Source organism: Nuphar pumila, chromosome 9, assembly GCF_984573655.1.
Source record: "Nuphar pumila chromosome 9, dmNupPumi1.hap1.1, whole genome shotgun sequence".
Classification (NCBI taxonomy): Eukaryota; Viridiplantae; Streptophyta; class Magnoliopsida; order Nymphaeales; family Nymphaeaceae; genus Nuphar; species Nuphar pumila.
Genome location: NC_143257.1, coordinates 64,943,427 through 64,967,231, shown reverse-complemented (window position 1 = coordinate 64,967,231; position 23,805 = coordinate 64,943,427).

Sequence of the window (23,805 nt, the reverse complement as noted above, 5' to 3'; positions counted from 1 at the left end):
TGAATTGAAATTTGAATTGGAATTGGCAAATGCATGAAATGAATGAATATGAATTTGAGGAATTGAGAAATACTTTTTGTATTTTTGAGAAATGCAGTGCATTTTGAAGTTAGCCTAAGAGTGTAGGCTGAATGTGGCTAATGTGAAGATCATAAATCTAGGTATCATTCGTATTCTGACTATGGCGATAAATACAAATTCCACCAAGTTTATAAACTTCATAAAAGCTAGTGTATGTGCCATTCGTGTAGACCATAGTGAGTTTGAATATGCATGAATCATCATCCATCACACATTAACATTATTTTAAAAAAATAAACTATATGCAATGCTGCCTAAGCTAAGCAGGAAATGTAAATTCTTATTCCAAAGTTTAATTTAGTTTACAGCACTATTGAAATTTAAATACATGAAAAATAAAGTCTTCAATGTACCTGCAAAACTAGAAAACTTTGTTAGTGATGATATGTTGGCTTTTCTAGATTTATCCAGCAATATCAGGAAATTGCTGGATTTTGCTAGATATAAGCCTTTTTGCCATGATTCCATTAAATCAAAATGATAAAGTATGAAATAAAATTGAATAAATAAGGAAGATAAGATATGAAATTTCAAAATTGGAGTCAAAATGGACAAAATACCCCTAATAACAAGACTATGGCCTTGAAATTAGGGTTTTTAGAAATATATTTGGTAAAATTCAAGTTTTGAAATACAAATAAAAATAAATCAAACTAAATATGCTATGACATGATTAAAAATATGAAAATTAGTGTTAGGAATTTCGAAATTGAGGTCAAATGACCAAATTGCCCCTGATAGCAAGACTATGGCCTTGAAATCAGGGTTTTTAGAAAATATTTTGGTAAAAACTTAGGTTTTATGCAGTAAATGAAATCAAATGAGCATCAAATTAAATCTAAAGCATCCTAATATGATTATGAACATGATTAAATCCTAAAAATATATGCTCATACACGAAAATCCAAGAATATCACAAATTTTGTGATTTTTGTAGTGTTTTTGGATCTTTCAGGAACCCAGTTTTGCAATTTGCTTAATTCAGCCATCAATCAGATTCCAAAATTCATCAAATTTGGTACCTACACTTTTTATAACCCTAATTTTGAATTAAAATTATAAAATTATTTTTTTGACATTAAATTAACCTGAAAATTGCATCAAACCCTAAAAATATGCTATTTTTGACCTAGTTCACCAACCAGTTTCAGAGTTAGACCCGAATCAGGGGCAATCTTTCATGAAAATCTATGAAATTTTAGAGAGAAAAACTACGAATAAAAACAGAGATTTCCCAATTTACAGATCGGAAAAAGCATCTCTGGTTAGGGAGAAACCCTTCCGGCAATCTGAACTAAAATCTAACAAATCTAACTTGGGTTAAAACAGATACTTTCAATTGATAATTTTGGAATAAATAGAAATACTGATCCAAAATATCTGATATTTTAAAAGTAAACAGTTGACATAAAAATAATAATACTCATTTTTTACATATCATGAATCGGATATGTGGTTTGGGATTTATAAACAACACAATTCTGATTAGGGTTTTGGTAAACCCTAACGAGTTTTAAATTGAAAATCAGAGTCTCTGACAGAAGAAAAATAATAAACAGTAATAAAAAATTATGAAAATTTCACAGTAGATAGATCTAATTAATGTGAATCCATGGTACTTTACAGATCTAAAATCTGATATAGGATGAGAAAAATATCATCACAACAAGTTACCTTCCTGATTTTAACAAGGATTTTAAAGTTTTAAAAACTCGACTTGATGTCTGATTTTTCTGACAGAGTTCCCGAAGTCCAAAATCTCTGATTTTTTTACAGTAGATCAATTACATATGCATGCATCACATATAAAAAAATCAGAAATTAACAGCACATATTTTAATCCGAAACAGCATGATCGTTTCTGTTCTAAACTAAAAACACACAGAAATCTAAGAAACTTGAGAAAATATGCATTAACTAATGAAAAACAATAAAATAAACCATAAAACAGTAAAATAAAATTGGTTTCTATGCTGGAAAACGTGTAATAAACATGAATAAGCAAAGAAATAAATAAAATACAGGGAATCCATGGCTGGAATTTGCTTTCTCCTTTGAAATCATGGATTTAACCCATTTAACGGGTAAATCTCACGTTTCGTCGGTTAAGAACATGAAAAACGTACCTCTCATCAATTCTAATGGATTAGAATCCTTGAAATCACCCTCAAACTGAGTTATATCATCTTTTTGGGTCGATTTTGGGTTTCTTGGATGAAATCCATGGTTAAATCCATGAACACAAGAGTTTCCATGGTGAAATCTATTGAAAAATCATAAAAACTAATAAAATAATAATAAAATAATATTAAATAAACTCACCTTGGGGCTACAGCTGCAATGGAGGAAGGTAGAGGCGCTGGAGAGGAGAGAGAGGCCACGAAAATTTGAGAGAAAAAGATCTCCTTTTGACCTCTTGAAGTCCCCTATTTATAGGTTTTCAAAACCTCCTTAATTAGGGTTAATTAAGGAGTTTTATTTTTTTAGAACTCTTTCTAATAAATCCAATAAAGGGGGCAACAATTTATTGGAGAATTATAGCCTAGGTGGGACTCTAATTAATCCCTAATTAGCCCCTAACTAAACCTAGAAAACCCCCAAATGTGATGCCACTTGGCATCTTCCACATTTGGTTTTTTAAAAACCTTTAAAAACACTAGTTTTAAAAACTAAACTTCAAAATGGGTTTTCAAAATGATATTTACTCTTCTAAACCCCTAACACTAACCAAGACACTGACTAACCCTAGTCTAGCCCTGACTTACTCGAATATGGTGCCACCCCGAGTGGGCCCTACTTGAGTTTTTCAAAAAGCAATTTTAAAACTTGAAATTAAAGGAGTTTTCAAAAGGATTTTCAAAAGCAATCTTAAAGTTAGAATTTTTGAAATGGCATAGGGTTCTAACCAAGTCATAACTCCTCTGGATATGGTGCCAACTGAGTGGGCCCACATCGAGATTTGAAGAATTTTGAAATAAACACTAAAAATAACTTTAAAAAGGGGTTAAAATCAATTACTGAAATTCAAGATTTTTGAAAATAGAGTCTCAAGCGAACTGGAACTCCGGGTTAGAGTCCTGAACTCTTAGGACTCTGAGATTTTGGATTTTAAAAACCAAATGAAAGGTTTTTGAAAAATTTTATCAGAAAATGGCGAAATAAGTCAAAAAAACACAGTCAGGGTTAGACTTCTAACTCGATCAGGACTCTGAAATAGAGTCCTGAATTAACTGGACTCTACGAAATGACCTAATTTTTGAAAACAAATGGAAATAAATGAAAATAGAATATAAAAAGACTTCAAAACAGACTCCTGATTGGACTAGGACTCTGGGACAGAGTCCTGATCGGACTGAAACTCTAGATTTTTGGTATTTTTTTGAAAAACAAATGAAAGAATTTTGAAAAACAGTTAAAAACAAGATGAAATCAAAGTTTTGGTTCAGAGTCCTGATCTGATTAGGACTCTGAGAAAGAGTCCTGATTCGATCAAAACTCTAAGAATTTCAGTTTTCCTGGTAAGCAAATGATGAAATTTAAGCAAAGCTTTTGAAAACCAGTGAAAATGAAGCGAGAACATCAATTTTGGATAGAGTCCTACTTCGATCAGGACTCTAGGGTAGAGTCCTGATTTGATCAGGACTCTGAGATAAAACCTCAGAATTTTGAAATTCTTTGATAAAAGTGCAATAGTTTTGGTAGATTGAAAGATTTCTGAAAGATTCTCTAAAAATTGAAATCAAGATCAGAGTCCTGATCCAACTAGGACTCTCTGAACAGAGTCCTGTTCTGACTAAAACTCTGAGTTTCTGACTCATTTTGAAAGATTTTAAAAGATTTGATTGAAAATGGATAAAATAGCTGTAAAAGATTAGAGTCCCAATCCAATTGAAACTTCGAAAAAGAGTCCTGATCCGACTGGACTCTTGAAGAAGAGTCCTGATCCAACCCGGACTTTGAGATTTTGGCCAAAACAGAAGATTTGAAAAGGTTTTCTTCAAAGACAGGTAAAAAGGTAGTGAAAAGTAGAGTTTTGATCCGACTAAGACTCTGGAAAAAGAGTCCTGATCCAATTAGGACTCTAAGATTTTTGATAAGTGAAGGAATCCAGAAGAGACACCACCTAAATGGATTTAGAGCCCTCTATTTCCTGCATGTGATCATTTTTTTCAAACCTCCCTTACCTACTTTTACCCGGTCTTCACGTTGCTGGGCTCTCTTCCAGAACCCTGGTTTGGGACAGAGCCTCACAACTGGGCCAGTTATTTGGGTTAACACCCCTACCATGTACCGCGGGCCACAGTCCGAAGTATATCGGTAGGTGCTCAAGGATGTTAGAAAACCTTACCTTTGAACCAAAGTTGAGATTATATGCCACGTACTTCAGATTTCGGTTCGGGCATATCGGCATAACTGGATTGGACAAAGATGATCTGAACCTAGAGTTAAGATTAGGGTCCTACAACTGTTTTCAAAATGATGCATCTAGAGTCAGCCTTTTAGGGAGTGCTGTAAATGTTTGTGTAGGATGTGATTGTATGTATCTTATTTTCTCAATTCTTCATATTTCCCAAATTTTTTTTTCCATATTATGAGGCCTTTTTCAAAATATCCTTATTTTCCACGAGATATTTTCTCAAACCCTGGACGTCTTTTCAAAATATCCAATTTCTTTCAAAACTCCATGTGATTTTCCATTCTCTCGTTCTACAGGAGCTCGAATCTCAAGTTGCATTTTATAACCTGCCTGCAATTTTTTCAAAAAAAAAAATTCCATATTTTTCCTAAGTCTGATTCTGAGTCTTCCTCTATTTTCAGTCCGATGGCATCCAGTCAAATTGATCCTATTTTTCCAGAAGGTCACATCCCCTACAAGGTGCGACAAGGTCGTCCTGAACATCGATCCCTTAGCACCGGAACTTTCATTCCCCAGTGGTATTATTTATGGCTCAAAAGCTTTTCTCGAATGTTCATAGACCATTTGAGCGAGTGCGGATTAGAAGTGGCATCATCAGTCGGAAAGCAGACCATCAATGGCAACCTGATCCACGCAATATCAGAGCAATGGAATCCACGAACATGTACCTTCTGGTTCCCATGGGGAGAGATGACCATTTTAATGGATGAACTTTCAGAAATCATGGGATTACCAGAACCAGCCGGTCAACCTGGAGATCCGTTAGAGCATTAGTTCCTCATCAATGTCAAGGGTTTGGACCCCCGAGACTCCTTAACTCGTATGACAGGCCACCGATGTTGGCCCCTGATCCAGTTGGATGAAAATGAATACATCAATCTGCTTGAGTTATACCATCAATACAGGACCTTCGTCGAAGTCAGCTCACTATCAAGGACAGCTAGAGAAAGGATTCAGAATGCAATGGTTTTATGCACTGTAGGATTAGCCCTCTTCCCAGATGGACAAAACTATATGGACATCAGAATAATCCAGCTTATGCGAAGATGGGAAAGTCGACAGACCAACCGTCTCTCCATAGCCATGGCAACGCTCGCTTTCCTATATCGGGGTTTGACTCGTTTCTCACTTGGAGAATCCATCTTAGTTGAAGGATGCATTTACGTGCTTCAATCCTGATTCTTCCTTCATGTTCCAGCTCGAGCGAATTCTTTCAGATACAATGGCCAAGAACTTCTTCCAGTGGTGCAATACCGGTCCATGATTGACAACATTTAAGAAGATGACATCGTATGGGACTACTTTGATCGACAATTGTCTCCTCTCAGATATACATACGCTTATGGCAAGCGATTCAAATTGTTGGGACCATTCTTCTGCACTTACTACCAACTGGAGCGATGTGTTTGGCAATTCTCCCAGAGACAGCAGTACGTCGAAGCCCGATTACTATCAGGAGCTATGGCAGAATTCGATCTCACTTCTGCACAATGGTCCGGGGCATATCATTCTGCCAGCTACGGCTGGGATTTCTTTGTTTCTCTTAAATTCTTTTCTGGTCCTAAAGTGTCTGCCGACTATCATGAATGGTGGCAAATTGTTTGTCCTCCACCTCTTTGTCAAGATCAATAAAAGTTCAAAACTTATCATTCCAATAAAATTTTCTCTCTCTCTATCGTGGTTTGACGACCTCGCCTAGGTAACAAGGCACATCTTCCGTTGTTTATTTCTCTTTAAAAGAATGACAACACAATTGTCGTGATTTCTACGATGACTCAATCCCTAGTAATGAGATATCCTCTTTCAAATTGTCTATCATATTTTCAGCAAATATTTCTTCCAAAAAACCAATTCCTTCAGAATCTAATCAGGTCTTTGCTCTGCACAGAGAGCATCCGCAGCATTTGATGGTTCAAACAAGATCAGGAAGAAGAACCACATCACCCTAGCACTCCTCAGCCTTATAAGGAGAAATGGATCCCCCTAGAAGTCAAGATCAGCAGCAAGAGGACGATGGCATAGATCCACAGATGTACGCCATGTTTCAGAAAATGATGAACAAGATGATGAGCGAACAGGCTGAGACCAGTGCAGAGAAGAATCCGTTTAGACAGAAGTTCCATGGTCACAAAGATAAGAAGACTTCCAAGAAGCAGATTCAGCCAGAAGAAATCTCAGATGGAACAGAATCATAGGAAGACACCGATAAAGAATATGAGGTGCCTCCGACAGTTCAGAAATGTGGCCGAGAACAAAGGAGGAGCCGCAAATAAAAGAGTCAGGGCGCAGAAGAGCCCCTGCAAGTACAATTTAGGGAAATGGCTAGAGTTTTTAAAGATCTACAAGCCCGCGACATGGGCAAGAAAGTCTTCACTAGTGAGGACTTCTATGACGGCCTAGAAGGGGATGATGATCTCGAAAACCTTCCCCAAAAATTCATCAAGTTCGATGGTTCTGGCGACCCAAAAGCTCATCTCGCCACATTCTTTGCTGAGAGCTCGAGATTCAAGAGAGATAACAGAGCACTATTTCTATGTTTCCCCCGCAGCTTGGAAGGAGTTGCAGCTAAATGGTGTGCTGAGCATATCAACCCCATCGAGCTCAAGGAGTTCGATAAAGTGGTGAATTTGTTTATTCAACGCTTCCTGTTCAATATGGAGGTGCTCCCGGCATTAAGCCATCTCTGCAATCTAAGCCAGAATGAGAACGAAAAAGCACGGGATTTTATTCATAGATGGTGATTAGACTGCAACAAAATGAGGGACCCTATATCAGAAAGGCATGCCTTATCTCTAATCATCAACAACTTTTCATAACCACTAAGAGGATTAATCTCCACCGCACCATCCCGCACTTTCATTGAATTGACTGAACGATCCGAATGGCTCGAGCTAAGTGTGGAGAATAGAGTTTACGAAGGCTTCACATTTTCCAAGAATAACCCCCAAGGTGAACAGAAAAAGAAAGCTCACTTCACCTACTCTGCCAACAACAACACCAACAACAATCGTTATAAAGGGCAGAAGAAAGATTACTGCTATAGCACAGGCAATTCAAACAATAAAGGTGATCAGAAAGGAAAACCTGTTCCTCAATACAACAAACCTCTCCAGCAAGATCAAGGGTCGAAATTGCATGAAAAGGCTAAGCATGAAGGATGGAGCTACGACAGAAAATTCACTCCTCTCGACCAATCGCTTGAAGATGTGCTTGACTATATGCGGTCGAAAGAAATGATCAAATTGCCTAGACTGGCCGATCCCCTTGTGCCTATGGGGAAATGGAAAGACCAATTTTGCAAGTTCCACAGGACAGTGGGATACAACACTGAGAACTGCTTCATTCTCAAGAACATTGTACAAGATCTTATTGACAAGAATCTGTTGGTGGAAGGAGACGAAGAAGAAAAAATGGATATTCTCAATCAGCCCTTTTCTCCACACACCATAGCAATGATATCTGAACGGTCATTCCAGCCTCAAGAACACATCAAGCCATGTTCCGTTCAAGATCTCCAAGTTCAACATCAGGTATTAGTGTTGCGACAAGCAGCACCAGCCACCAAGAAGATGGACCTAATCTTAGCATTTGGCAAGATGAAAGTGTCTGAAGAACCCACAAAATCATCCCCCAAATTAAAAGGAATCCCGAAATTTTTTAATCAGTTCATCAAGCCCATGCCAAAAAAGGAAAGTCAAAAGCCTTTGACTGCTCTGTCCAATGTTTCAATTTTGGACTTAGTGCCAAGATTCATAATGTATTTCACGTATCAATGTTGAGAAAATACATTCAAGATCTGTCACACGTGATTCAGTTCGAGGACATCAGTGTGCAAGAAGATCTGACTGTAGAAGAGAGACCGATTGAAATCGTAGATCGCAGTGAGCGGCTGATACGAAATAAGGTCATCCCATTAGTCAAAGTGAGATGGAGACATCATGGCTTAGAAGAATGCACGTGGGAACCAGAAGCAGCAATGAAGGACAAATACCCACAATTGTTTGATTGATATGTATTACAAATTTCGCGGATGAAATTTCTTTTTAGAGGGGAAGGATGTAAAACCCGTGAAATTTATGCAATTCTAAATGAATAAAAGGGAGCCATTATGTGAAATAGTAAGATTTTAAGTTAGGCAGTACAATTTTTTATGACTTGTGGTTTCTAGAACGAAACTTGTAACAAACTCTCAAAGGTGGTATTTGGATCTGGATCTTGGCAAGATCCGATAATCCGACCCGGTTCACGGGATCCAATGATAAATTCAATGGTTTTGGGATAATAGCGTGAGATCTGAAACACATTTAAGGTAAAAGAGGGCAAGTTTAAAACCAACGGGTGAAAAATCCACTTCAAAATGGAAGAAATCCATCAACAAGGAAAAATGTCCAAATATGATGGGGTGGTGTAGTGGTAGGCTGCACGGTCATGTGGAGCCACAACCCAAGTTCAAAACCCCAGAGCGCCTACGTAGAAGTGAAAAACATTATTTTTTTATGAAATCTGGAACGAAACTGAAAAGGGTTAAATACAATTTAATTCATACACATTGTAACGAAAAACAATGTAGCACAAGTGGTGGGGTTTGTTGCCCCTTTGGTGGAAGACCTTGGTTCAAAACCCCTTGTGCATGGATTCTTCCTTTTTGCACAAAAAGGGAAAAAAAAACTTCTATCTCATAACCACCTCCCACCAAAAACGTATGGGAGTTGGTTTGAACTCCACTTTTTCAAGCAATAAGGAAAATCCCACCAAATGGGGGAGGGTATCACAAAAGAAAAAAAGATGGGAAGTTGAAGATACATTTGCCAATGTGAGGGAGGGGCAAAGTTGGGACTTCCAAGCACCCACTAAAAAGGTGGGCTGGAAGTTGGGTTTTTGAAAACCAAAACTCCCCTACGTGGGGAGAGAAGGAATTAAAGGTGAAGGAAGAGAAAGAGTTTCAGATTTCTCTCTCTCTCTCTCTATCCATTTTCTCTCCCACCGTGAGTGTAGACCCCATTGACGGACGGCGTGGACTCCCATTATCAAGGTGTGTGTCGGCTCCAACGTGAAGGAAAGAGAACCACTATTATCGCCGACAAGAAGCTCCAACAAGAGGTAAGGAGTCTTATGTTGTATGTAGTGGTCAATGGCCTGTAGTGCAATTATGCTGCAGCACTATCACGATGTATTGAGTCAACACCATCAATTTGGGGCTGGCAGCAGGATAGTTAGTTCGTTCAAGGGGTGGACCGAGTCACTTCAAGAAAAAAAAATCAGATGTAGCGTCAATAGATAGGGACTTGGACTCAAGATTATATAGATCTGTTCAAGTAACCATTAGTTTCATTTAGATGTAAGTTTACATCTAAAATGTATTTGGATTCTCATTGGTTGTGTTACAGAAAACCTGAAAAACAAATTTATTAATTTAGCTTATCATATCTGGAAAGTTGTTTGTTGGTTCTATTCATTTATACATAGTTAAATAATAATTAAGAGCATGATAGGATATGTGTTGAACGTTATCATCTGTGTAAAAAAAAAAAAACGTGTAGTTAAAATAATGGGATGAAGGATCATGCTGGACATACTGTTATGCTGTATGGGTTAGTATGTTTATACATATATTTAGTTCCTCAAATAAAGATCCTGAGGTGTAGATATGAGTCTCTCATCTTGAGGCATGTTTTTTTTAATCTATTCTACTGTACACGTTGGTGGGTTTAACTTGTTACAATATGTGTGGGTTTAACTTGGTACAATATGTACCTGGATTATACAGTTAATGTTAGGGCTGTAAAGGGAACACGTTAGTTTATTTCTGGTCATAAGGGAGCACATTTATGTGTATTGATGATGACTATATAAACAAGTATGAAACAGAATGTTTTTTTATGAAGCTGGACACCCTGTTTACTCGTTTGGGTGTTTAATTAGATGTCGTACATACTGATTTGCATATGACAAGATACGTTCTTTACTACTTGCAAACATGAAACTTAGGAAAAACACAGACTTTTGGAGTATGAAAGCAAGTGTACGAGAGGTAGTGTTGTAAGACAGCATTTGCTAAAGTCGTTCTTTTTTTTTTTGGCTTATTGATTCCAGCCTCACTCGACTACACCAGGAAAAACGGGTCAATGGAGGCCTCTTCCGGTCAGCCCTCCTTGTCCTGCATCGATATGGCCGACACAGGCTAGCCAAGCCGATAGGTGTGGAAAATATATATATATATATATATAGTAATAATAATAATAATAATATTAATCGAAACTCATCTAGAGGCTCGATTTGGTTCCAGTTGAGACGGGGCCGCTGTAAACTGACAGAACTAGAATTGCGTGAGCTCGTTATGTGTCACCATGGCTGGTCAGGACTGTACACCGTTTGGGTGGGTCCTGTGCGGGTGGTTGTCAACGAAGTAGGCCAAGGAAAGGACCAGTTTGTGACTGGTGCATCAGCCACTCCCAAACGAAGGCAGGTATTGAAGTGATAATCTGGTTTGGGTCATTTCATGGCCACAAAACTGCTGATCAATTGGTCGGTACATGTTGGGTGTCAATCCTTAGGTGCCTAAAAGCACAATTTTTGCTGGGATCGGAAGTGTTGAAACGAATAGTGGCACATGCTACTATGTCGTTGTTAACCATAAGGGTTACCACAACCACTAGTTCGGTGGTAATATTGTACCACTTTCGTTGGTGCGGGGTCGAGACCCATGCCGGTAATAACTAAGCTTATGACAGCTGATACTTTGGGTGAAGTCCATATGACTTCACTATGGGTGTACGTAAGAATATATATAAGATGGCTCGGTACATGGGATGCAGGTGCACACACCCACGTGCAAGGCTTAAATGAAACTGTGGGCTTCGAGTCAAGCCATGTTCGGAGTAATGCTATGTTGATGGTGCTTATGACACCTTGACCCAGAAATGAATACTATGTGTGTGAACCTCAAGTCGGTTTCGGGATTTTGAGAATCCTCTGTGGTGCGATGACTCGCACAGGAAAATAATTGAGAAATCAAATATGAGATTTATGAGGCTCTGGGTATGCCTGATAGAAGTGAGATAGCTCGCACATAGTATAAAGAAAATGTTAAATAAAAATATAACAATAAAACCTTCGAGATTCTGGGTACACCTGAAAGATGGTGTATGTTACCGGATTCTCTGGGCTCTGGGTACACCTGAATGATGGTGTATGTTACTGGACCCATAGTCTACCTTGGAGAGGGTAGCTGGTACAAGCTTCGTGGACATTCTTGTTTTCGTGAGAGCTAGGCGTCTCACCGGGTCCCCAGTCCACGAAGTTAGGGGACTAGGACTACCAGTATGTCCTAGGTGGTAGATCCAAGTCTTCTGCAGAAGTACAGGGTGCATCCTATTTTTTGTTCTAGCCACTGGGGAGTTCTCTCTCGGTCACTGACCGTCCCCTTTGGATATCCGTACGTCTAGTCATACGGGTTATGAAATAATAGACACCCATATGGTCTCGGTCCGCTACGAGGTCTATGCCTGTGTGTACCCACAGGGTAAGAGTAAGATAAACATTCAATATATTAAGTTAAATGAAATACTCATTCTTGAGGAATCGTGAATTGTTGATATGTCTTTCGTAAAACTTATAGAATCTACAAATTACGCTAATGTGAATAATTGTATCTTTAGTTCAGTCATCTTTTGCATTATATCATAAATTAGAAAGTATAATCATTTTCTTAGAATGATATAAATTTCCATGCTGGTTATATCTATAGTTATTGCACATATTTGTACACATGACACTGAGCACCACATATAAATATAATGCTTCTTACGCAGATAGGGGAGTCTGACCCTTCTGCTTTAAATGTTTTTCAGGTAGTAATTAAATCGGAGCATCGTTGGCGTCGCGTATGGAAGTAGTCAAGAGATCTCAGTTTTTTAGTGTTTATTGTTCGAACTCTGATTAGTAGATTTACATTTCTGTTATGGGATGTAATAAATGACATTAATGTTTCAATTAATGAATGGTATGTTTAGTACTTCTCTGTTTTACCCTGTAATGCACCCGACTTGTGTTTTTCGCACTTCCGTTATTTAAAAAAAAAAAAAATTACTCCAAAATTTTTACTATAAAAAGTCAGGGCGTTACACGTTCCTCTGTGATACTTTTTCAACTTTGTTTTTCGGCCGCCTTTCCATAAGAGAAACTTAGAGATAGGGAGTTTTGACGAAAACTTAATTTCTCTTCGAAAGTTCCGTTTTGCATACACCTCCTCTTTAGGGAAGAGAGGAGTATTTCCAACTTCCCATTCAGGTAAGGGCTAAGTCTGAGTCTCTCTTTTTGGGGAAAAAGAGAGGAGAATTTTGTCACGGACGTATCGATTTGATATCGAACGATTTTTTTCATCAATGATTTCTAGAATACTTTGCCAATTTGCTATAAAAAATCATTGTTGATCTCAAAACTTTCATCACATAAAAGAATTATCTCAAACTACCTTTAGTATTATTTCCAAAAGAGCAAGACTTTTGCGAAATAAGAACTAAAATTCAAACTTTTTTTTGTTGATTAACCAAGAGGAGGAGGAAAAATCTTCGGTATGACCGGCAAAGGAAAAATTCAATGATGTTGAAAAGCCATAAGTAAATTGATATTGATCATAGCTATGGCACATTTCTTAAAAATCATTCTTTTAGCAGTAAGACAGTGGAAATATCCTGGGCAGTAAAAAGGAGCCTAGCCAATCTATAAATCCTCAGTCATTCAAAGCTGCAAAATTAAATATCTGCAAAAGAGATCTCTCAATTGTCGTCAAGATGAAGACGAATATGCGAGTTAGATCTCCGGGGACGAAGAAGATTTGGATCATCTTCGAGATGATAGAGTTTGTGAAGGATCCTTCCAGGGAAAGTTCAGATCACCGTCAAGATGAAAGCGAGTGTGATAAACCTACCGACAAACCCTAAAAGATATTTGATTTCTGCTATCATCTAAATACCTTTTTAGAACCGATGTCATCAAACCTAATTCCTGAGAAAGAAAAAGAAGGATCGGAGCATCTTCGAGATGAAGGAGTTTGTGACGTACCCTTCCCCGAAAAAGAGAGAAAAGTCAGGACATCTCCAAAATGAAGGATGATGTGAAAAGCCCAAGAAAGCCCAATGACTCAAAAAAAGTGCAAAAAGATCATCGTGGGAAATTCCCAGGATATCAAACTGCCCGAAACTGCCAAGAATCATCTCTATCTATGTAAAATTCTTTTATCAATATCTTTTCACTCAATTGCTTTTATGAAGCTAAGAATGTTTTCTCTCTTGTCATATCAAGGAAACTGATATCTTCCTTGAAGAAACTCAACAACAACAAATTTTGAATTTGATTCCCGATTCTACGGAGTTAGCCCAATTGGAACTAATACACTAGGTAGAAAGAGGTAATATTTTCACATATATGCAAAATTCAATCATTCTGAATCAACTACAATTTTGGCATCTTATTGACAATATTTTCTCGTTATCCCAAAATAAAGTGAGAATTTGATGTTCGTTTTGACGTATCCTGACGTCATCCCTCATTAGGACTGAAAAGTCCCTTCCTTCCATCTGATCTGAGCGCTCTCAGATTTGCATGCTTCCCTGTGTTCCCCACTGTCCCGCCATAGATAGTTCCCGCTCAGGATAAGGGTTAAACCTGAACTTTCTGCAAAAGGTCTGTTATTGTTTAAAGCTATTTTCAGTCTAAGCAAAGAGGCGCCCAAGAACAACCCCTTTTCAAGCTTTAGGGACCCCCATTTTCATCCTTTTGCAAACCCCTCTCGGACTTGTTGTGCGAAGTCTAGAGGTCCCATCATAGTTTCCCCGCTCTTCGAGGATTCTGTATCCATTAAGGCTAAGGATTAAACATGTTACCTCGCTCTTCGAGGTTTCACCCAAACCTTCTGCGAGAGGTCATCTGTTTTTAGAAAGCTGATTCAGTCTTAGCAATGAGACGCCCCAGATCATCCCCTTTTCAAGCTTTAGGGAATCTCTTGTTTTTCTCTTCTCGCAAACCTCTTTTGGATTTGTTTGTCCAAATTTTGAAGGTCCCATCATGGTTTCTTTACCCGAGGATTCCGTATGGTCGCCCCTTTCAGGTTAAGGGTTAAGTCTAAACCTCGCTTCGCAAGGTATCTTGTCGTTCAGGTTAGGGTTAAACCTGAGTCTCATTTCGATTAGATGTCCTTTCTAGTCCCACCATGTTTCCTCATTTGAGAACTTCGTGCGATTCCCCCCACTCAGGTGTGAACACCCCAAATTTTTCAAAATCTTTTAAATATTCCCTTCTTGCCCCTAAATTCATTTTTTGAGCAAATGAGTCATTTTTAAATCTAAAATCCAGTTCATTTCTCAAAGTTTTATTAAAATTAAATTCATTATATATGTCTAATTTGATTTCGGATCCGGATCCAATGTTAAAATCCAAATCTGAGTTTCACTATCCAAATTTTTATATTAAATTTTACAAAAATACCAAAAATAAATTCTAAAATGTTCAGATAGTCGATCCAATACCCACTTGGATTCGAGACTCTATATTCATTGATTCGAGGTTCAAACCTCGAATATTTCTTTAAAACCCCGGATCTAAACCCATTTTCTATAGAAAATTTCAAAAATAAACCTGAAATATCAGAATACCCTTCCCTTGTAAATATTTGATAATTTAGTTTTAAAATCCCTTAGTTTTAGAATTTTTATTTCAAAAACACAAAATAGAAAAATACAAAAAAAAATAGTTTAGAAAACCCTGTTTTGTTTATCCTTTTTAGTAAAAACCACTCTTTTGAAAACAACTTGTTTTAAAAAAGCATCAATCCAAAAATTTCAAAAATATCAAGGACCAAATGCAAAGAAGGTCTAACGGCCTTCTGTTATAAAACAGAGGTTGTGCCTCCCCTCTATCGCATCCATCCTTCACCTCTCCACGTCTCTTCTCTGATCCCTCTTTCTCCTCTGAAGTCTTCCTCCCAAAGGTCACAGAAGAAGCTTCTTTCCCCCTTTCTTCAGAATTTCTGCAAATCAGGTAAATCTTCTTCCCCTTTTTTCTAATTTTCCTCTTTTACCTATTTTGGGCTGCCATTGACGTATCATTGGTGGTGTCAAGTTTCTTATGCAAACATCAACCCATCTATTGCTACAGTAATAGGAATACATCAATTCCAACACATTCCCTCTTCCCTTTTATACTTTACCCGTGGATTTCTTGATTTTCAGAGATTCTAGCTTTTTTTTTTTTGCTTTCATTATCCGATTCGCATATATCTCTTCAGCTGTATTTTATTATCCGATGTTTATTTACATTACATTTCATGATGAATTTTCGATTTCATTTGACATATTTTACATACTGGTGGTGGGCGATGCCTCGCAATGGCATCGCTGACTCAGTAGGGCTCTAATTTCAACTTATACCAGAACTTAATCTACCTTCCCCTCTGTGGTTTCAACTTCTTTTTGATTTATATTTTTTTTGTATGACCATGCCCTAGGTTCATCCCCTGTTTTGCAATATCAAGGCATTTAGAAATGGGCTCATGGTCTATGAATTGACTCGATGCCCCTGTAATAAGATTGAACCCGATTCAAACTGGAAGTTTTGTTACATATTCCATTTCTGGGTTATCATCTGGTGTCTAGCTTACAATGGGTTCTTTATCACCATTTGATTTGTTTTCTTTCTTTCTTTCTTTTTTATTACTGTCTCTTGTAAGCGATTTCTCCTTTTTAGTGGCATTGGATTACAAATTTGGTTCATTCTGATTCATGATGTGTAGTTTATTTCTGCATTGGAATTTATTGTATTTGATGGTTGATTCCATCATTTTAAGATTCATGCCTAAGTCGTGGGTTACCTCTTGGTTTCAAAGTATTGTTTCTCATCTATGATATTTTCAAATTCAAATGTAGATCCAAGTTTTCCCTTCGATCCAGCATATCCTATTCGTTTTTTTTTTTATTATTTAGTTATCTGTTTATGCTGTGAATATATCTGCCTCCAGCTGCTGGACATGAGATATCTGGATCCAGGGCAGGAAGTTCCATAAAATAATCGCTTGTTTAATCCCTAGATCTATCTGTTGGTTTCATTTACTAATTGATAGGTTGTTAAACATGTTGATCCCTTTGTTGATTACTGCCGTTTAACCCATTGATCTCTTTTGGGCCCATATATTTGGTTCATCAACGTATGTTTGAATCTAGGGGTTCATGCAATTGACTTATGTATTTGTTTCAGAAATGGTTGTTTAAATCCTTTGAGTTATCTATTATATGTTTAATCCAGTAAATCTCACTGTTTTATTTCCACCTTGCATCATCAGTTGAGAATCATTCATCTTATACTTCACCCATTGATCTCTCCATCGCTGATATATGTTTGACCCCCTGTCCATTGCCACACTGTGCACCATTTGCCATTTTTCATCACAGCAGTAAACTCCCCTCACATACACCTTTCATGGAAAGGATAAGGTGGATGAACAGGCTATGGCAAACCTGCGTGTGTATAAACATCCTTCATCATATTAATTCATCGTGTGATCAGATTATGATCGATGATGTTGGCGAGAATCTCATGGACCGATGTTGATCCTATCAAAGGATATTCTGATTTGGGAAGCTTTAAGATAAGTGTTAATCTGGAGATCACAGGTTGCCTGGAAAGAAATCCAGAGATTAAAAAAGGCTGCAGAGGAAATTGAAACATTAAGAGAATTTAGAGACAGATCGGATGAAGTAAAAGTCTAAGGAGTATCCAAGTTAAAGAACACTTTGGAAACAACAAAAACTCAACTGGATAAAGCTAAGGATGCAAGACAGCTCAAAAAGCTACAGGAAAGGCAAAAAGCTTGGGGCTCCCTCAGGTGTCAAGGTAGATGAAGATCAAGAAGGCGTGTGTTAAAGTTCGTCAGAAAAATGAGTAGTTGATTATAAGGCCTGAGGATGCTGCAAGGAAAGTTGATCACCTTCAAAATTCACCACGAAGGCTTGAAGATAAATTTTCAAAACTAGAATCAGAGAATGAAACACCTCATCAGCAGGCATTAGTCATTCAATTACTAGAAAAGTTTCATCAGCCAGGCCAAAAACAATCTTCTTGTTCAGGAGACACTAGCGAATGGCGAAAAGAAGATGATTACAGATTCAAATCGTGCTGGGCAAAATCTGTAAACAATAGAGAAACCAGAATTAATTTTCTTTCCTTTTATCTCTCAAGACTGGGGGTTCCTGAGGACCAGACAAATTTCCACTTTGATTATAAATGCTTTCTACACTAAAGATCCCTGGAAGTTGAAGGAATCAGCATTATGATCACATTATACATACCAGATCCCCTATTAAACCTCGATTATCTTGTCAGCATCATTGCATGTCAACGTTATCATCAACAAATTTTTTTTACAGCCTTCATTTGTAGCTCTCCCTGCATATATTATAGTATATTCAAACCACCATACTCTATTTCATTCTTTTTTTTTTTGCATCTCAGTAACCTTAGGATCGGTATCACATCCCAAACTGATATTTGCAACCTCGTTAGGCTAGGAAAACTATATCTGAATCCAAAGTTTCCCGCAAACTGACAAACATTTGTTTACAGGATCTCAGAAACAAGGATCACCATAGAAGTCTTGCCCTTCTTCAATTTCGCTGCAATCGCTAAAGTCTGCTAAGAAGTAAGTTGCTTCTCGATCTCGCTACCACCACATACCAGAGGTCGTTCTTCAAGGTATAATAGCTAGTATAACCAAGGTTGGACTGACGTTCATTTGCTTATAAATTAGGTTGGAGAGGTTTTATCAAAATAAGTACATGTCATTTCTCCTGTTTTCGATGTGATCTTTGATGGTTTTATGTCCTGCTTCCATTTAATGAATAGTTACCTTTGTGGTAGAATATCTTGCATATGTGTCTTTTGGGCATAACAAAGAGAGTTCCACATAATATTGAGTTTCTGAAGTGGTAGGGATTCTGCACACCACTGTTTGGAATCTGGTTACTGTGCAGTTGTATGTTCTGGGCTTATCATTGATATTTTGTTGTGCTTGTGGTGAAAAGACAAATATTTTGCAGATAGAGCACTCATTTGGTAATCCTTTCAGTTGCTAGGAGCAATACTAACAAGGCATAATGCTTTCCTTGGAACAGTGGAACATCCTGCACGACAATGTGAAAAAAAAAATTTGACAAAGCAGTAACAGAAAATGCTTAGTGTAGATGGATGTCTATGGTGCTTGTAGGGTTGGTGTTTCTTGATCTCAATGACTTTGGCATGCTTTTGTAAGGCAATGAAACCTTTTTGCTGTTTGTTTCTGACATTATGCTTTTGATGTCTGGAGTTAGTGCTTAAAACTTTTTCTGTAATAGTGTGTTTGTTTTCTGTATACCATGCTTTTGTAGCCATAACTGATAGTTGTTGCTGTCTTCAGATCAAACCTAAGGGAATGTGTGCAAGTACCTGGGAAAGCACTACTTTCTCAGGTTTAGAAGAAAAGGAAGCTGTAAACGTGGCCACTTTTCCAAGTATTTACAAACTTGAGAAGTGGTGAATAGTTGAGAGAAAGTTGATACTCACTTGCATGAGAAAGTGGGTCAAAGGTTCTGTACCTTTGACTGGTTTTCTTAGTAATGACACCCTCACACTTTCTCAGGTGCAGAGAACATTCATGGAGCTTGAGTCCTTAGTATTGCACCTTTTCTTGCATCTTTTAATTGGGGGGATGATTTAATATACAATTATTTTGGATGAAATATCTGTCAGTGAGGCATTGAATCAGTTGTATCCTCTCTGTTGATTGCATATGACCATGGATTCGCTTGGTGCGTCCCCCCCACTGTAACACACCTCATATAAAAATGATGATTCCCTTGTGTGGTAAGGTCCAACACATTGTGCTGCCAATTGTTCACTCATATGATGCATCTGTAAGTTTTTTGTACTGAACTAAGACTTCCTGCTCATATATTTTTCTATGTTTTGTAGTGGCTAAAGTTTATTGTTATCCCAGCAACATTACCTCCGTTCATAAGTATACCTTATGCACCTCTGCTACAACCAGCAATTCATATGCCCTGTTGCATAATAACGCTTTATTGATTGTCTTGGCATAGTTGTATTCTATATGCTGCGATTCCCTCAAACCTGTCCTTCCAGCTGCTACACTCACCATACCTTCAAATTCCCCTACATTCCACGTGTGCAATGGCCCTCCATATGCCTAGCAGTAGTGTTGGGACACTGTTGTGGTTTCATACACCTACAACCATGTCCAATTATCGATGTGGTTTCATTGTAGCTACATATGAATCCTGGTTCTCCAACACTTACCACCCAGTGTATGTCCATCAGCACTATACGTCTCCATTTGCTGTCAAGCATTACATCACCAATCATCTCATGTTTCTTCACTTCCCATGCAGCCATAGCAGTGGTAAGCATTGCTGCAGCTTCATTATATCTGTCTTAGGGCCAACAATTGCTGCAAGAATTTTCCTGCAGCAACTCCAACAGTTGCTGCAATATCATGTTTACTACAGCAGTTTAGAAAATCGTTGTAAGCTATCCTTTGACCCATCACGTAGTTATGGCCTTGTGCATAACCATCTCTGTCATTGATTATTGCCCCCCCTGATGGCCATGCTTTCAGCATCATTCCACTATAGCACTCTCATCTGCCTACATTGAGTGCATGTCACATGTAATTTGTATATATATATATATATGTATATATATATGTTTATATATATACGAATGTATATACATATATGTGTATATATATACATATATATATGTATATACTCGTATATATATATATATATATATATATATATATATATATATGGGTATATAGGTATGTATGTCATTCTCCATCCTTTCCATCATTTATATCATGGTACATGAACATTTTCTTAGATATCCATATGACATGCCATTTTTCTTCTATTTTCATGTTAATCCAGTTGTTTTGTAAGAAACATATGGAAAATATCATTACTTGGAGTTGTAACTTCAATTTTATGTGTTGTAATAGTTAGATCTTAATGAAAATCTACATTTCCTGTTTTAGATAGAATGGATGAGTATCGTAAATGCCATAAATTGCTTGTTTTCATGCTTATTGCTTTCATTTTGAAAATCTCATAAATGGCAACACGAATGGCACGTGCACCATTTCATAAGAGGTAAATTAATCCTAAGTTGATGATTTACATCAACGGCCATAGTGGGGATGTGAACAAGACTTAGTATTTTTATCTTTTATAAAATAAACACTCGATCCACACTGGATCCTTTTTCAAAATCATCATATTTTCAAATACTTCTTTCTTTTATTAGAGTTTAACTTAAAATTGACTCAAAATATATACCAATGGCCATAGTCAGGGTATATTGAGAGTTAATTTCATTTTAAACTCTATAAAAGCACAAAAATATGTTTTATTCTTCACCTGAATTTAAACATAGATTATTATATAACACATTCAATGACCATAGTCGAGGATGTATTATATTTTCAATCTTATTTCAATTCATGCAAAGAATGAAATATGATTTTCAAAATCCAATTTCAAAATTCTTTAAATTCATTCATCATTTAGGATAGAATTGCATCATATTTTCAAAATTCTTCTTCATAAATCCAAGTGATTCTTTCCCTTATTTCTCAGATCAAATCTTATTCATAAATTCAAATTCAACTCTATTTTCTCAAAAGGATTCAAGAATTCAATTTCAAGGTCCCATTTGACTTTGAAACTTCAGAATCATCTTGTATTTCAAATTTCAAATTCTATCTCAAATTCAACGTCCAATTTGACTTTGAAATTCCAAAATCATTTTTGTATTCAAACTTTAAATTTCCAATTTAAATTCAAAATTCAATTCAAAGGTCAATTTAAACTTTGAAATTTCTGATTCATCTTCTGGTTCCAAATTCAAACTTCAAATTCAAAGTCTAAATTGACTTTGAAATTCATTTGTATATTCAAGATTCAAATTCTAAATTTCATTTTCCAAGTTTAATTCAAACTTGAAAGTTCTTGATTCATCTTCTGAATTTATAAACTCCAAATCCATTTTAGGATCCATAATTCAACTTTCATATTGGATCTCAGACTTCAGATCCAATTCCACTTTAGGATCTAGAATCCAATTCTACTTTGGATCTTAGACTTCAGATCCAAATCCACTTAGGATCTAGAATCCAATTCTACTTTGGATCTTAGACTTTAGATCCAAATCCACTCAGGATCCAGAACCCAATTCCACCTTGGATCTCAGACTTCAGATCCAAATCCATTTTAGGGTCCGGAATCCAATCACACTTTGGATCTTAGACTTCAGATCCAAAATCCATCTTAGGATCCAGAATCAAAATTTTACATCGGATCTCAGATTTCAGATTTTGAATTCAGTTTGAGATCCAATTCCACTCTCAATTCTAGATTTCAAATCCAATTCCATTTTCAGATCTCATCTGAACTTCCTAAATCCATTTTTAAATACCATTTGACTTTCTCAGATCCATTCTGAATTTCAAACTTCAAAATCTAAATTCAATCCCATCTCAGGTATTCATTTCCTTTCCTAAATTCAAGTTCAAATTCAAAGTCCATTTTTGACTTTGAAACTTCATTTTCCTTTCATTTCAAAGCTCCAAATCATTCTTTCTCAAAAATCAAGATTTATTTTTCCAACTCTGATTTACTTCAGAAACTTAGAACTTCTCTGATCTATCTCAAGTTCTAAGTTAGATTCAATCATTTCTTCACTTCTTTACCAAGTTCATCTCAAATACTTGGAAATTTCCAAATCAATTTTCAAAAGAGCATACATCCTTGCATTGCACAAGCATGATCCTTTGTGCATTTAGATCTTTAGGATAAATTCTTAGATAATATTTAGGCAAAGCAAAAAGCATAGATTCGATTCTTGGTTCGATTACCCCTCGTAAAGGCGTCAGGAACGGTCGAACCTTGTACCGATGAGCGAATCCCGTCTCTCCATTTTCCCGCAAATATATTTTCAAAATGGAGGCGAGTAATTTTCTAAATATTTTCAAATCAAGGTCAAGTGAGACCCCGCAAAAGAGTTCCTTTTCTCTCTCTTTTTTTGTCTTTTCTCTTCTCTTCTCTCTTTCTTTTTATCTCTTTTATTTTTCTCCCTTCAAAAAGGAGGAAAATAGAGTTTGGAAAAGGAAAAGAGAAGGAAGAGAGAGAAACCACAAGAGAGGAAAAATTTTGCGATGATCACAGTTTTGGCGACCGAGATGGGACCCGTCTCCGTCTGGTCAAATTATGCCTTTGATTTGCTTTAATATTTTCTAAGTCTTTATTCTTTCTATGTCAGCTATATTTTCCATGCAAACCTTAGGAGCCTAGACTCTGTCCCAAGCTGACGTTATTTTGCATATAGGATCTAAGTATGGTTTGGTAGGACCATATTGAGGAGATTATTCCATGTTCACATTAGACTTAGGTCTTAAATACAACTCTCCTCAATTCTAGGGATTGAATGCAAAACAATGTATGCAAGTGTATGCTTCTCTTTATTTAAATATATCTCTTTAGGACTTGCATTAGAACCTTTTGATTTTATTGCATGTCGATCATATTTTTGAAAACATCCCTACCTATATTGTCCCGGTCTTCACGTTGCTGGGCTGTCTCACTGAACCATAGTTCGGGAGAGAGCCTCACAACTGGACCACTTATTTGGGTTCGCGCCCCCTACCACGTACCTAAGGGCCATAGTCCGAGGTATATCGGTAGGTGCTCAAGGATGTTGGGAAGCCATTACCTTAGAACCGGAGAGATATTTTTATGCCACGTACTTCGAGCTTCGGCTTAAGTATATCGGCATATCTTGATTAGAATCAGATGATCTAAATCTTAGAGTTAGGATTAAGGTCCTATCAAGCCATTTCAAAATATTGCATATAGAGTCAGCTTTAGAGAATGTTGTTTGTGCATCCTTGCTTATATATTTGTGATTGTGTGATATTTTATATCTTCCTTATATTTTCCAAAACCCTGGGTATATATTATTCAAATTTTTCTTTTGTTTTTGAAACCCAGGTGTATTTTCCCTTTCCTTCTTCTAAATTTCTTCAAAAATTCTTCTGATCCTGCCTGCAAGTTCTTCAAATTTTAAAATCTTTACCATTTATTCTCAAATTTCATTTTTTCTCTTATTTTCTTCTGATTTTCTTCTTGTTTATATTTTCATAAAAATCTCTTTCCTTCAAGAGATATCCTTTTCAAAATGGTATTTTCTTTCATATTTTAGTTGGT